The following is a 12244-nucleotide window of genomic DNA, read 5'->3' on the forward strand; positions in this document are numbered from 1 at the left end:
CAGCCACGCGAGAGGCGGTGACTCATTCATTTCGTTGAGAAAGCAATACTGTTTATAGACGAGGAACTAGCTTTGATTCAAGCTCAAGTTACATTCTCACGATTCTTGACTTTACAGCCGCGTAAAAAAGTTCAGCTGCTTTTCTCGTCTGAAGCTGTTTTCATCCGTTGCCTATTCACAAACGGGCGGAAACAAGACTTATTGGTTTTATTCTGAACTAACAGCAAATGGCGATGATTAAATCGTCTATTTAGTTAGTCTTGCACGTATATTTCGTCGCCTCTTCGCAGCTACTAAAGACGAAATAATTTATTCAGTCTTCTGCTTCTCTTCTGAACAGGAATCCTATAGTCAAGAGTCGGGTAGCGAACCACGATAAACTTAAGATACTTCTCATGAGCAAGAGAAAGAACGCGTTAATGTCATTTTACAAAATCACTAGTAAATTTTGCATACTTCGGAACAGTTTAAACACTTAGAAGTAATGCTAATAACTGGTAAGAAATGAGTCCAACATATAATGTTAACAGTGCGGAAGGCAAATGGAAGACTGATTTTTTTTAAGGTTAAGGGAAAGGACAGTGTATCTATAACGAGAAGCTCACGTATACAGGCACCTTCTCCTGTGTTTGCAGTCATCAGGTAGAGCGACAGCCGGCAATGACGCGCTGCCAACATCGTAACACGTCTGTACCGCATGTACACAAGAGTAACAGAAATGTCCAGCAAAGTCGGTACTGTGCTATAATTGCGTTGCTTCCATCGCATATCTCGAGCAAGGTTTGTGAGAATACTTTGAGAGAGATTTGTGTGTTCTTGGAGGCATACCGATCGTAATTTTTTTAACGCCCCAAACTACTCGTAATATTGGTTTTGGAGTAACCTGCGGTATGTAGAATACAGTGACGTGCGAAGTATATCCAGGGTGATTTTGCTAAACGAGTACAACCTGCAAGAAACGATCCCTGAGACAATAAGGAACAAAAAGGACCGTATATACACTTGGCCAAAAATGCGTTCCATAAGAGGTACACCCACTTGAAGGTGGAGGTGAAAGATCTTTGATGATGAGCCCGGTATCATAACAGGCACGTGGTCTGTCAGCAAGACGTACGTCAGACGACCGCATGGAACAATCCCCACGATAACTGTCACTATCTGCATCACTTGTGCGCGTGCGGACGTTATTACCTACGGACTTGCTTCCGTGGCGAAGTTTTCTTCGCTGGTTCATGACAAAGGCCAACACGGTTCTGGGGTTTCTGTCATCCATCCTATTCACAAATGAGGCTTCGTTTGCTAGTGGCGATGTCGCCAGCCTTCACAACATCCACGTGTGGGCTACGCAGACTCCTCATAGTATGGTGGCAGCGAACCATCAACACCGCTTCGGCTGAGATTGCCTCGTGGAACCAGTCACCCTTCAGAATGCCTTACAGGCGAGAGATATCTATATTTTTGCAGATGACCCTGAGTCCCCTACTGGAAGACGTGCCATTGTTGATAGGGTAACGTGGTTACTACATGACGGTACTCCAGTTCGCTCCCTCTTGAAAGAGGAGCTAAAAGACAAGTACAGACAAAATATTTCCACTTGGCTTGGTGTGTTCTCGCGTGTGCTTTCAATCAGTAAAGCCTACAGTCAAAAATCTTTTATCGCTTGCCTTCAAGTGGGTGTACGTCCCTCGGAACACATTTCTGGCCAAACGTCCAAATGACCTTTCTTCCTCCTTATCCTCTCAGGCATTATTGCCTCCAGCTTGTCACTATTCAGTGAAATCACCATGTATGTAGCTGTACAAAAACTTCCTGCAAACATGATTTCAAATATTTCACGTGTGTGCCAAGAAAGCACAATGGTAGCGAATGTTTATCGTCTGGCACTGAAAATATTCTGATGATACATCTAAAATATATTCTGTATAATGGCTACATGCTGTCAGAATGGATCATGATATATGTTCTGAAATCTGTTTATAACTGAAAGACGTTATATGTCGACTTTCCTACCTGCAGATTCGGTTGCAGGCAGCCGGCACTGCCTTTCTAATGTGAATAAAATGAAGAAATTGCGAGTCATCAAGGTCCAGCCACAGTGTTGCGTGTATGTTGCCGCGGATTCTTTTGTTGTGACGCGGCGGCGCAAGGCCAGCCTGTAATTACACTACTGTGTAAGTGGCGCCACACGGATACCATTACGGGCCGGGAATGCATATGATCGGGTCGCCTCACAGAAGCGGCGCCGGCAACAAAAAGGAAATCTCAAGGGCACAATGCCGCGGTCGAAGAAACGTTCAAGGCTGGGCTCACTCTTCCTCCTCTCCATAGTGGGACAATCACAAAAGCGGCTGCAAGAAATGGCTACGAATTTCTAGTTACCACTGTGGTGCTAATAAGATAGCAGCGACGCAGGCGGGGAACGCAGCACAGAGCAGACACGACAACGGCGGAGACCCTGTGCTGTTTAACTGGTAACGACCGAGCGAGAAGACACTGGACTCGTTTTATGGGGGCGGAACTAGCTGGGGTGCGCAGCCTCACGTCCTCACATCAGCACTGTGCTTGCGAGCTACTTAATATGCAGCACCGGGTTGGAAAAACTCCACCCACACCAGACAAGTAGGTGTGACTGTTAATGAAACCGGACGTATTGTACTGAGGTGTCTGAGATCAACCACTATTACGAAAATTTATCCCACTATAGGAATGAAAACACACTGGAGATCCACTGCACGACCATTAGATACCACCATCCCGTCGTAACTTTAAGAGTGACGGAAAGTCGGGCAGGAGGCCTGTGATCTTGCCGTAAACTCGAGGAGTGTTATGTCAACGTTTAATAGGTGGCTAGAATGAACTCGTCAATTATTGTTGATTTTTTATTTATATTTTTTCACTGACGCGTTTCGGGGGGGGGGGGGACCAACACTACACTAGAGCGTCAAAAAGAAAAGTGTTCGTGTTAAGGATGGAATCTACATGTACATTTACATTTACGTACTCCGTAAGCCACCAAACGGTGCATGGCTCGTGATTTCCTTTACTGTTCGACTTGCAAACGAACGAGGGAAAAACAACTGCCTATATGTTTATTTCGTCTTATCTTCGTGGCCCTTACACGAAATTCTGCAGTCAGCCCCAAATGCCGGTTTCTCCAATAGTCCCTCCAGAGATTCCCATTTTAGGCCACGAAGCATCTGCGTAATACTTCCGTGCTGATACATCCTACGAGTAACAAATCTTGCAGCATGTCTCTGAAATGCTTCAATATCTTTCTTTAATCCGAAGTGTTGCGAATCCCAAACACTCGAACAGTCAACTGAGCTGAGTGCTGATGCAGAGGATAGACACATGTGACTCTATACTTTGTAGCAAGACTTACTTTTCTTTTTGACACTCTAATGACAGACTGCGCGCGAAACGCGTTAATATAATCATAAAAAATTGAACAGCAAGCGCCCAGTTCCTTTTAGCGATCTCTTTAGCACTGCCGTAAGTCTCATCCTGAGTTAGATCTAGGAAAATCTTCTTAAGAAAAAGTGCATATCTTGTTCAAGTATCCCTGTTGTGTTCTGCAGTTGACATGGGACATGTGAATTATATATACATAATTCACATGTCATATCAGTATGGTACCCGTCGCTTCCTCGCCCTTCCTTCACTACTACTTCCAGTGCCTTAATTCATATTATCTGGAGAAGTAATCTTTCTCCATTCATTCTTTCGAGATGTTCATTCCAGTTTATCCTAGTTTCTAATAATTTATCGAGGACGTTAAGTACATTCAGCTCTTGCCTCTTCCGAATACGGAAATCTGTCGGGTCTTGTGCATCATTTTATGCGTTACTGTTCTTAGAAATCTCATATCTGTTGCTTGTATGCGAATTTCTTGACGTTTACTTATAACTCACGATTCACTTTGACAAACAAGCAATGCAACTGCCACTGCCTTAGAAAATTTAAATCTTGTTCTTTCCTCTGCTTATTTTTTAGACATCCGTTTATTCCACATTTATTCCGAAATGTATCAGTAAAAAAAAAGTAGGGCTTGCATAGTAGGTTTTTTCCTGGCTAATGGCTCTGAGCACTATGCGACTCAACTGCTGAGGTCATTAGTCGCCTAGAACTTAGAACTAATTAAACCTAACTAACCTAAGGACAGCACACAACACCCAGCCATCACGAGGCAGAGAAAATCCCTGACCCCGCCGGGAATCGAACCCGGGAACCCAGGCGTGGGAAGCGAGAACGCTACCGCACGACCACGAGATGCGGGCAGGTTTTTTCCTGTTTGTGTCTACTATAAATAGAGAGTATTAGAAAAATCGACCTGAAGGAAATGGGCGCGACAAGACTTTGCGCAGCACTACGGAATGCTTAACACAGCCCTCCATTTCCAAAGCATGAGTCCTTACTTGCCAGATGCCGCAATTTATTCAGAGAGAGAGAGAGAGAGAGAGAGAGATTTGAAAAGCGCTAACAGTGCGTCAGGTCGGCCTTGGCTTCGGAACGGAAAGGAATTCGCGGACACGTAGCGTTCTCCGAAAGCTCCCACCGGCCGGCCGGAGTCGGCATTCCGAGGAAAGCCGTCCAAATAAGGCGATCCCACGCCTCACCGCCGCGTTCGCCCGCCTGGTCCTCGGAGTGAATGTCGATGCGCGATCGGGGAACGCCTCGGTTCCAGGAACTGGCTGGGCCAAGCCGCGACACGGCGGCGTGGCGGTCGGGAGACCATCGCGATGTGCGCGGCCAGCATTACCAAAACACGGCGGGCCGAGATAACGCGCGACTGGCCGCCAGGGTGGAGACAGGGGACCGTTACCCGGGAGACAGCGCCTGAATCACAAACGCGGTGCGTTCTTGCTGTTCTTCCCAGAAAGCAAAGTGGCTGCCGATTGAGATTTTTCTCTTCTCAGAGAGAGATGGTCGTCTGTCCCCGCGGCCAAGGGCATTGCGTTCTACCGGCAGGTACGGTCCAAAAGATAGAAGGAATTTTCATGGCAAGCTTTATATTTACTTTTGCAGTATTGTTTAAAATATTGTACCACAAAAACACAAATTAAAAAGGAACAAGAATTCCATTAGAAATTCTTCCAATCCATATGTGGTATACAACAAACCAGTGCTTAACAGTATTGGTTAAAAACAGTTTTGGTTGCAATTTAGTTTTTTAGTTTTCAACTACGCGTTTCGCCTTATTTAGGCATCTTCAGGTCGAATATATCAGGCCAACATCGCCTTCGTTAAACTCAGTAAAAACTTTTCTAGATGGACTGAGTTTAACGAAGGCGATGTTGGCCTGATATATTCGACGATGACCTTTGGCTACAGTGACTAAAGTATCCTTCTAAGAAATACCAAATTAAGATAACCTGAAGATGCCTACATAAGGCGAAACGCGTAGTTGAAAAATAAAATAAACTAAAATTGCAACCAAGACGGTTTTTAACCAATAGAATTCCATTAGTATTAACGTCCATAAGATCATTAACACGTGAAACAAACAAGCGTGTAGCTACGCAGCAGGTATCTGCATGTCGGCTTGTATAGCGATTTTGTCTCGTGACACACTAGCCCGCTCCGCACACGCCGTCTGCAATCGCTTGGGCACGGATTTTGTCGAACTAATTGGCAAGGAAAGGAGTTAACGACGAGGGCCAATCTCCTGGCCAGACTCGATGAGTATTTTAGGCGGTTTCCCACATCATACTATGTGAATCCCGGGCTCGTACCCAAGTCTCGCCTCAGTTTCACAATCGCTGCAAACAGTTAGAAAACGTTGGCAGACATTCACACGACTAAAGCTACGACGCAGACAGATGGGGTACAAAAGTTGCGTCCCTGGGGGTAAGGCGATGGCTAGGGTTGGTTCAAATGGCTCTGAGCACTATGGGACTTAACTTCTGAGGTCATCAGTCCCCTAGAACTTAGAACTACTTAAACCTATCTAACCTAAGGACATCACACAACACCCAGCCATCACGAGGCAGAGAAAATCCCTGACCCCGCCGGGAATCGAACCCGGGAACCCGGGCGTGGGAAGCGAGAACGCTACCGCACGACCACGAGATGCGGGCGATGGCTAGGGGAATGACATGCGGCGGTCCTATAACATTAACAATACCAGATTCGATAATTAACTCGCCGACCTCGTGTGGATACGGGATAAAGGCAAAAGAAAAAGATTACGCCCTGTACCTCAGGGAGGTTGTGTTAATGTTGGTGACGGTGCTCTTGGGAACGGGTATTAAGTTTTTCTGTTACCACACGGCACGTTAATGTCCCGGACTAAATCTCAAACCTCGGCGCAATACCTCGTGAGCTGAAAACGTACGACACTGCTAATGATCTGTCTGTCGCCGTTGGGCGGAAAAGTTTATGGCTTTACGTGACTACTTGCTGACGATACAGCTGACTAGAGGTTTGTTTTGTTATAAATCGAGTCATGGATCACAAATATTTTATCAATCAGGTAACTAATTTCGGTCAGCTGTGACCATCTTCATATTTTAGTGAATCAAGTACATTACATAATGCGTGTCATTGTGTATATAGATGGTATAGTCACATTAATCAGCCATACATGCTTCGTCATACAATTTTCCCCGGTGACTAATGTGACTGTACTATCTACATGCTCAATGGCACGAATTATGTAATGTACTGGATTCATTAAGATCTGAAGATTGTCATCGATGACCGCAATTAAGTACCAGATACATAAAATTTTTGTGATCCATGACTCGACTTATAACCAAAGAAATATTTCCTGGATCGCTGTCCTTACTGAGACATGTCGTAAATCGTGAGTAGAGAGACTCAGGTCGCTGACAAATTGCTCCACGAGCAATAATTACAAAATGCATTTGTAGATGATCTGTATCAGTGCAAAACTGCAGGCTGACCGTCAACACAAATTCGCATAAGGAGACGAAATGTGTTAATTAAACCCCTTCTTACATAATCGACGTTTCGATCCCTCTCTGGGGATCTTCTGATGTCCTCAATGAGCTGAACAGTTGTGGACACCCGAAGATCCTGAAGAAGGCCCCACAAAAGAGGTTGAAACGTCGGCTGTGTAAGTACAGCAATCAGCTAACCGAGGACAGGAGATGAAGAGCATCAAAAATTAACGAGTTGTTTCTCTTAGTGTTTAACATCCTGCCTACAACGAAGGCATTTGAGACAGAGCGCAAGCTCGGATTTCGGAATGACGTGCAAGGAAATCGACTGTATCCTTTCCGAAGGAAATTGAATTCTGGTGACTGAACGGAGCTTTGAATCGCCGGTCTCCCGAATGGGAGTCCACGATCTTACCCACTGTACCCCTTCGCGCGGTCACCAACAACCACCTTCTGAATCAATATTGTGCTCGGGTATTCTGCAGTGATACTCCTCGTGCAGCTAGAGAGGAAAGTGTTCCGCCTGCGACAGCTCCGGTCCCGGCAGGGGAGAGATGGGAACATCGGCTCCCCTTGGCAGCTGCCGCGGTCGCGGTAGGACCTGCTCTATCCAATATAAACACGACAGGCAGCGCGAGACGGGGAGGGCTCGTCGAATGTTTGCTGCCAAAGAGGGAGAAAACCCCACGTATTGTGTTTGGCTACTGGCTCAATCGCTCTCATACACGGCCGTTGGTGCACGTTGACGTGACAGACAGGGGCTGCGCGCAATTTTTGCGTCGCTGCTGCGTAGAAACCGCGAGGGGTGCGGCCGTCCAATTACCTGAGGGTGGTGTGGCCGTCATTAAAAGACCACTGCCAGCCCCACTGCGCTACACGCTGGCAGAACTCGCTACAGAGGGGCGGGAAGGAGCAGGCCTGAAGACTGCGCTTCCTGCAAACCTTTCTCCGACATCCTGTATTCGTCTGACAGAAGAAGGAGGAAGTCTCAGCGAGGGTAGTGGGCACATGTCGGCTAAAATGTGTTCCACATCAAAGGAAGAGACGAAGTAGCTGTTTGATCTCTGAAACTGAAAGCGGCTATCGTCATTTTCGACCTTATAGATAGCGTTCAAATTGATCCAGATCACTGTAGGTATCTTGTTTGGCGTGGACAGTAATAATAGGTTAAAATGGTTCAAATGGCTCTGAGCACACTGAGGTCATCAGTCCCCTAGAATTTACCGTAGCGGTCGCGCGGTTCCAGACTGAAGCGCCTAGAACCGCTCGGCCACAACGGCCGGCTAATAATAGGTATTACTCATAATATGAGAGTGCAGCTCAGTTTCGTATAACTCAAAAGTGACCCAAAAGTATTGGACTCGACCCCGTGACTGTCAGGAAGGCGCGTCATCTCCAATTATGCAATAACTAACAAGTCACCATGGCAATCAGATATAAGATGTGAGGACTGGGGAAATCGTATCATGGGAACAGTGCCCAGTCTTGAGAAGTGCGCCGGCCGATGTGGCCGAGCGGTTCTAGGCGCTTAAGTCTGAAACCACGCGACCGCTACGGTCGCAGGTTCGAATCCTGCCTCGGACATGGATGTGTGTGATGTCCTTAGGTTAGTTAGGTTTAAGTAGCTCTACGTTCTACGGCACTGATGACCTCAGATGTTAAGTCCCATAGTTCTCAGGGCCATTTGAGCCGTTTGAGAAGTGCCAACGACGTAATTACATATTTCGAAAATTCTGGAGTGTATCGCGCTTTAGATAGGCTAAGCTAGTTTTTACTCAAATATAAGTTCCAGCAGAAGTTTCAAATGAACCTCTATTTTGTGGCTGTTAACGCCGATTTTTCCTGCGTTTCCTAACGATTACCCCATACTTCCCCTAAGTCCTTGACCTAGAGATGAAATAAACAAACTTTGGATTTACAAATTTTTTTTCCGCATAGCTTTTTTCAACTACTTCGTGGTATTTCGCTGTTGGGCGAATATGAGTAGAATGAACTTTAATTACCTAAAGAAATAAAATATTTCCACACCTACTTAAGGACACACACACACACTTGAATCTCGTCTGTAACACAAGTGATTTCATGTTTGTCAGGTTTGCGAGAAAGAGAGTATTCCCATACGAGTTCAAGGTGCAACAAAAATATCGCTTAAAAATCAGTATTGCAATGGAAAATGGCTGGGATAGGGTACTTACGAGACTGTTCATATCACTGTCTCTATTTAGTAGTGATATTCTTATTGTACATCCCGAAAATGTGCTGGAAAGTACAAAATTTCTTATGGAAAGAGGAAACAGCTTGTTCGCCGGATTTTGCCACACTGATTTGAGTTTCAATAATTCCAGACCAAAGCCGGAATGTGTGCCTTAAATACGCTATGACCGATACCTTCTCGTAATTGTGAATGTAAGATACAGTGTAGTTTCGTTGGTTTTTCTCTGAGAAAAAGTCTACGAAATACACATGCATAATAATCGTACGAAACTGTTTACAAATGGAGTTTACTTTAATGCACCCGTCGACGCTTTTAGAAATAAAAAACAGAAGGTGTATGGTTTGACTATAGAGCGAAAATATCATTCGCACAACAAACGACAGAATAGAGGGAACGAATTATGAGTGAATCTTTACGAAAGAGTGTGTTTGAAATACTACGCTTTTCCAGAAATGCAGCAGTGCCCGTGCGCCAGAGGATCCGGCCGTATTTACCCCAGCCGACGGCAACAGCTCGAACACGCGTCGTAATGGATAAAGTGGCGTGCCTGGACGGCTATTATGAGGCTACGAGCGTTCAATGACGCACTCACTGGATCAGGGTGGGCACTCTGTTAACATTCTCTGCAGACGCGGGCCACAGGCTCTTCCTCGGCTTTGTTTACTCAGCTCTCCTGTTCTGATACGCCACGGTCAACTAGCCTCAAGTGTACTACTGCGCTGATACACTGCCATTTAGTTTGGTTGCGGTAGTCACTCAACGCCTGTCCAAACTGAGTTGCGTAACAACGGTTCTCCTGTAAGAGTAGGTCTGTTTTCAGTCGATAATCCAAATGCCGTGACTTAAGTTTCTGATGTACGTCCCAAACAAGTATTATACGACAAAACATGCTTTCCAGTAGTCGTGAACGACTACTGGATCTTCGATCCTATGTCATTCAACTCATTTAGTCAGTCAATACATCGATAAGCTCTCATTCCACCTGTTAGACATTTCACGACACAAGATCCACGCGACTGACTTGTGCCTGGCGAGGAGTAAGTTTTCCGTGGATTACATTCAAGAGTGCTGCAGCCGCGTTACCCTAAGGGTCTGCTTTGACATCGTATTCTACACTGCGCGATAAGGGCTCAGTTAAGCTGGCACAATGGGAAATTTTATTGTATGTCAATGTGACGCACATATTTATGACCAGTAGCACTTTAATTCTGTAGCTACGAAAGTTAAAGACACTTTAAAGTTAGCACCAGTTGGTGCAACGACTGCGTGATCAGAAATGCTCTTACGCTCCATTCCAAAATCAGGCCTTCTGTCGGCATACCTCTTCTGCGGCCGGAACATATAACAGAGGGGTTGCACGATTTATATGGGAGGGAAGGAAGATAATTCTCTATCAGCCGTCCACGACGAGGTCATTAGACACGGAACTAAAGCTCCAATGGGGAAGGAAATCGACTACATCCTTTTCAAAGGAATCATCCCCGCATTCACCTGAAATATTTTAGGGAAACCACATGAAACCTAAATCTGGATTGCCGAACGGCGATTCGAACTGAATCCAGTGCCTTACCATAGCGCTATTTCACCCGTTTATTTATTTAGGCATTCAGCTAGATAGGAGATACACATTTTGCTTGTAAATTAACAGAGCTTGCAGGGATCTGATGCAACCACGACATATTTAAGTCTTAACAACTGCAAACAAAAAACTACGAGTGTGTTACCATCCAGGTGATTATAAAACAGTCATAAAGCTAAGCTGAGCTAAGAGTCTGACGGGCCCTGCCTTGTGATTCCTCTGTTACTAAAAGTTAGATATTCGAGAGTACAACAGACTGCTTGCAAATAAGAATAAGAAGGCCTTACATCTATATCTACATACATACTTCGCGAGTCACAGTACTGTGAGTGACGGAGGGTACCTTGTACCACAACTAGTCGCAGACAGAGAGAGAGGAGGAGAACTGTCAATATGCAACCGAATGCGCTCTCATTTCTCGTATCTTATCATCGTGTAAAATGTAGAGACAGTAGGATCGTTCTGCAGTCAGCTTCAAATGCTGGTTCTCTACATTTTCTCAATAGTGTTCCTCGAAAAGAACGTCGCCTCCCCTCCAGGGATTCCCGATCAAGTTCCCGAAGCATCTCCGTAACACCTGAGTGTCGTTCGAACCTATCAGTAACATATCTAGCACTCTGCGTTTGAACTGCTCTCATGTCTTCCTTTAATCCGACCTGGTGTGGGTCCCAAACACTACAGCAGTACTCAAGAACAGGTCGCACTAACGTGACATATGCGGTCTCTACAAATGGACCACATTTTCCCAGAATTCTCCAAATATACCGAAATCGACCGTTCACCTTTCCTACGACAATCCTCACATGCCCTTTCCATTTCATATCGCTCTGCAAAGTTACACGCAGATATTTAAAGACTTGACTGTGTCAAGCAGCACACTGCTAATGCTGTATTCTAACATTACGGGTTTGTTTTTCCTACTCATAGCTGCCTTTCATCGCACCAACTAGAAATTTTGCCCAAGTCATCGTGTATCCTCCTACAGTCACTCAACTTCGATACCTTCACGCACATCACAGCATCGTCAGCAAATAACTGCAGACTGTTGCCCATCCTATCCACCAAGTCACTTATTTACGTAGAAAATAATGACAGTCTTATCACAGTTCGCTGGGGCACTCCTGGCAATACCCGTCCCTCTGATGAACACTCGCCGTCGAGGACAATATACTGGGAAGAAGTCTTCGAGGCACTCACGTATCTGGAAACCTATTCCGTATGCTCGCACCTTCGTTAACAGTGTGCAGTGGGCTAGCCTGTCACATGCTTTTCGAGAATCTAGAAATACGAGAACCGCTGGGCGGGAATTCACAGACGAGCACTATCTCTGGAGGCCGCCGTTTGTGGAAGTAATGGCTGGCCACGCATCCTAGGGAAACGGCAGAGAAGGGCCGGACAGCAATCACGGTTTATTGATGGCCACCGGGGAAGTCCTTTACGGCGCCTGCCCGCTTCTCTCGGAGCAGTGGAACACGGGGAACCACTCGAGAACCAGTGCCGCCTCTATCACCAGAAGCAGCGGTGAAAGTAATTCCGCGTATCGGTGGC

At 45.7% G+C, this 12244-nt stretch overlaps 1 protein-coding gene across 1 annotated transcript in view; it reads left to right on the forward strand.

Annotated features, from left to right (window-relative positions):
* The window catches only part of LOC126484582 (protein unzipped), a 107248-nt gene that overhangs the window by 52256 nt on the left and 42748 nt on the right, over positions 1-12244 (forward strand). The window lies entirely within an intron of this gene.

Source organism: Schistocerca serialis, chromosome 6 (assembly GCF_023864345.2).
Source record: "Schistocerca serialis cubense isolate TAMUIC-IGC-003099 chromosome 6, iqSchSeri2.2, whole genome shotgun sequence".
In the NCBI taxonomy this organism is placed as follows: Eukaryota; Metazoa; Arthropoda; class Insecta; order Orthoptera; family Acrididae; genus Schistocerca; species Schistocerca serialis.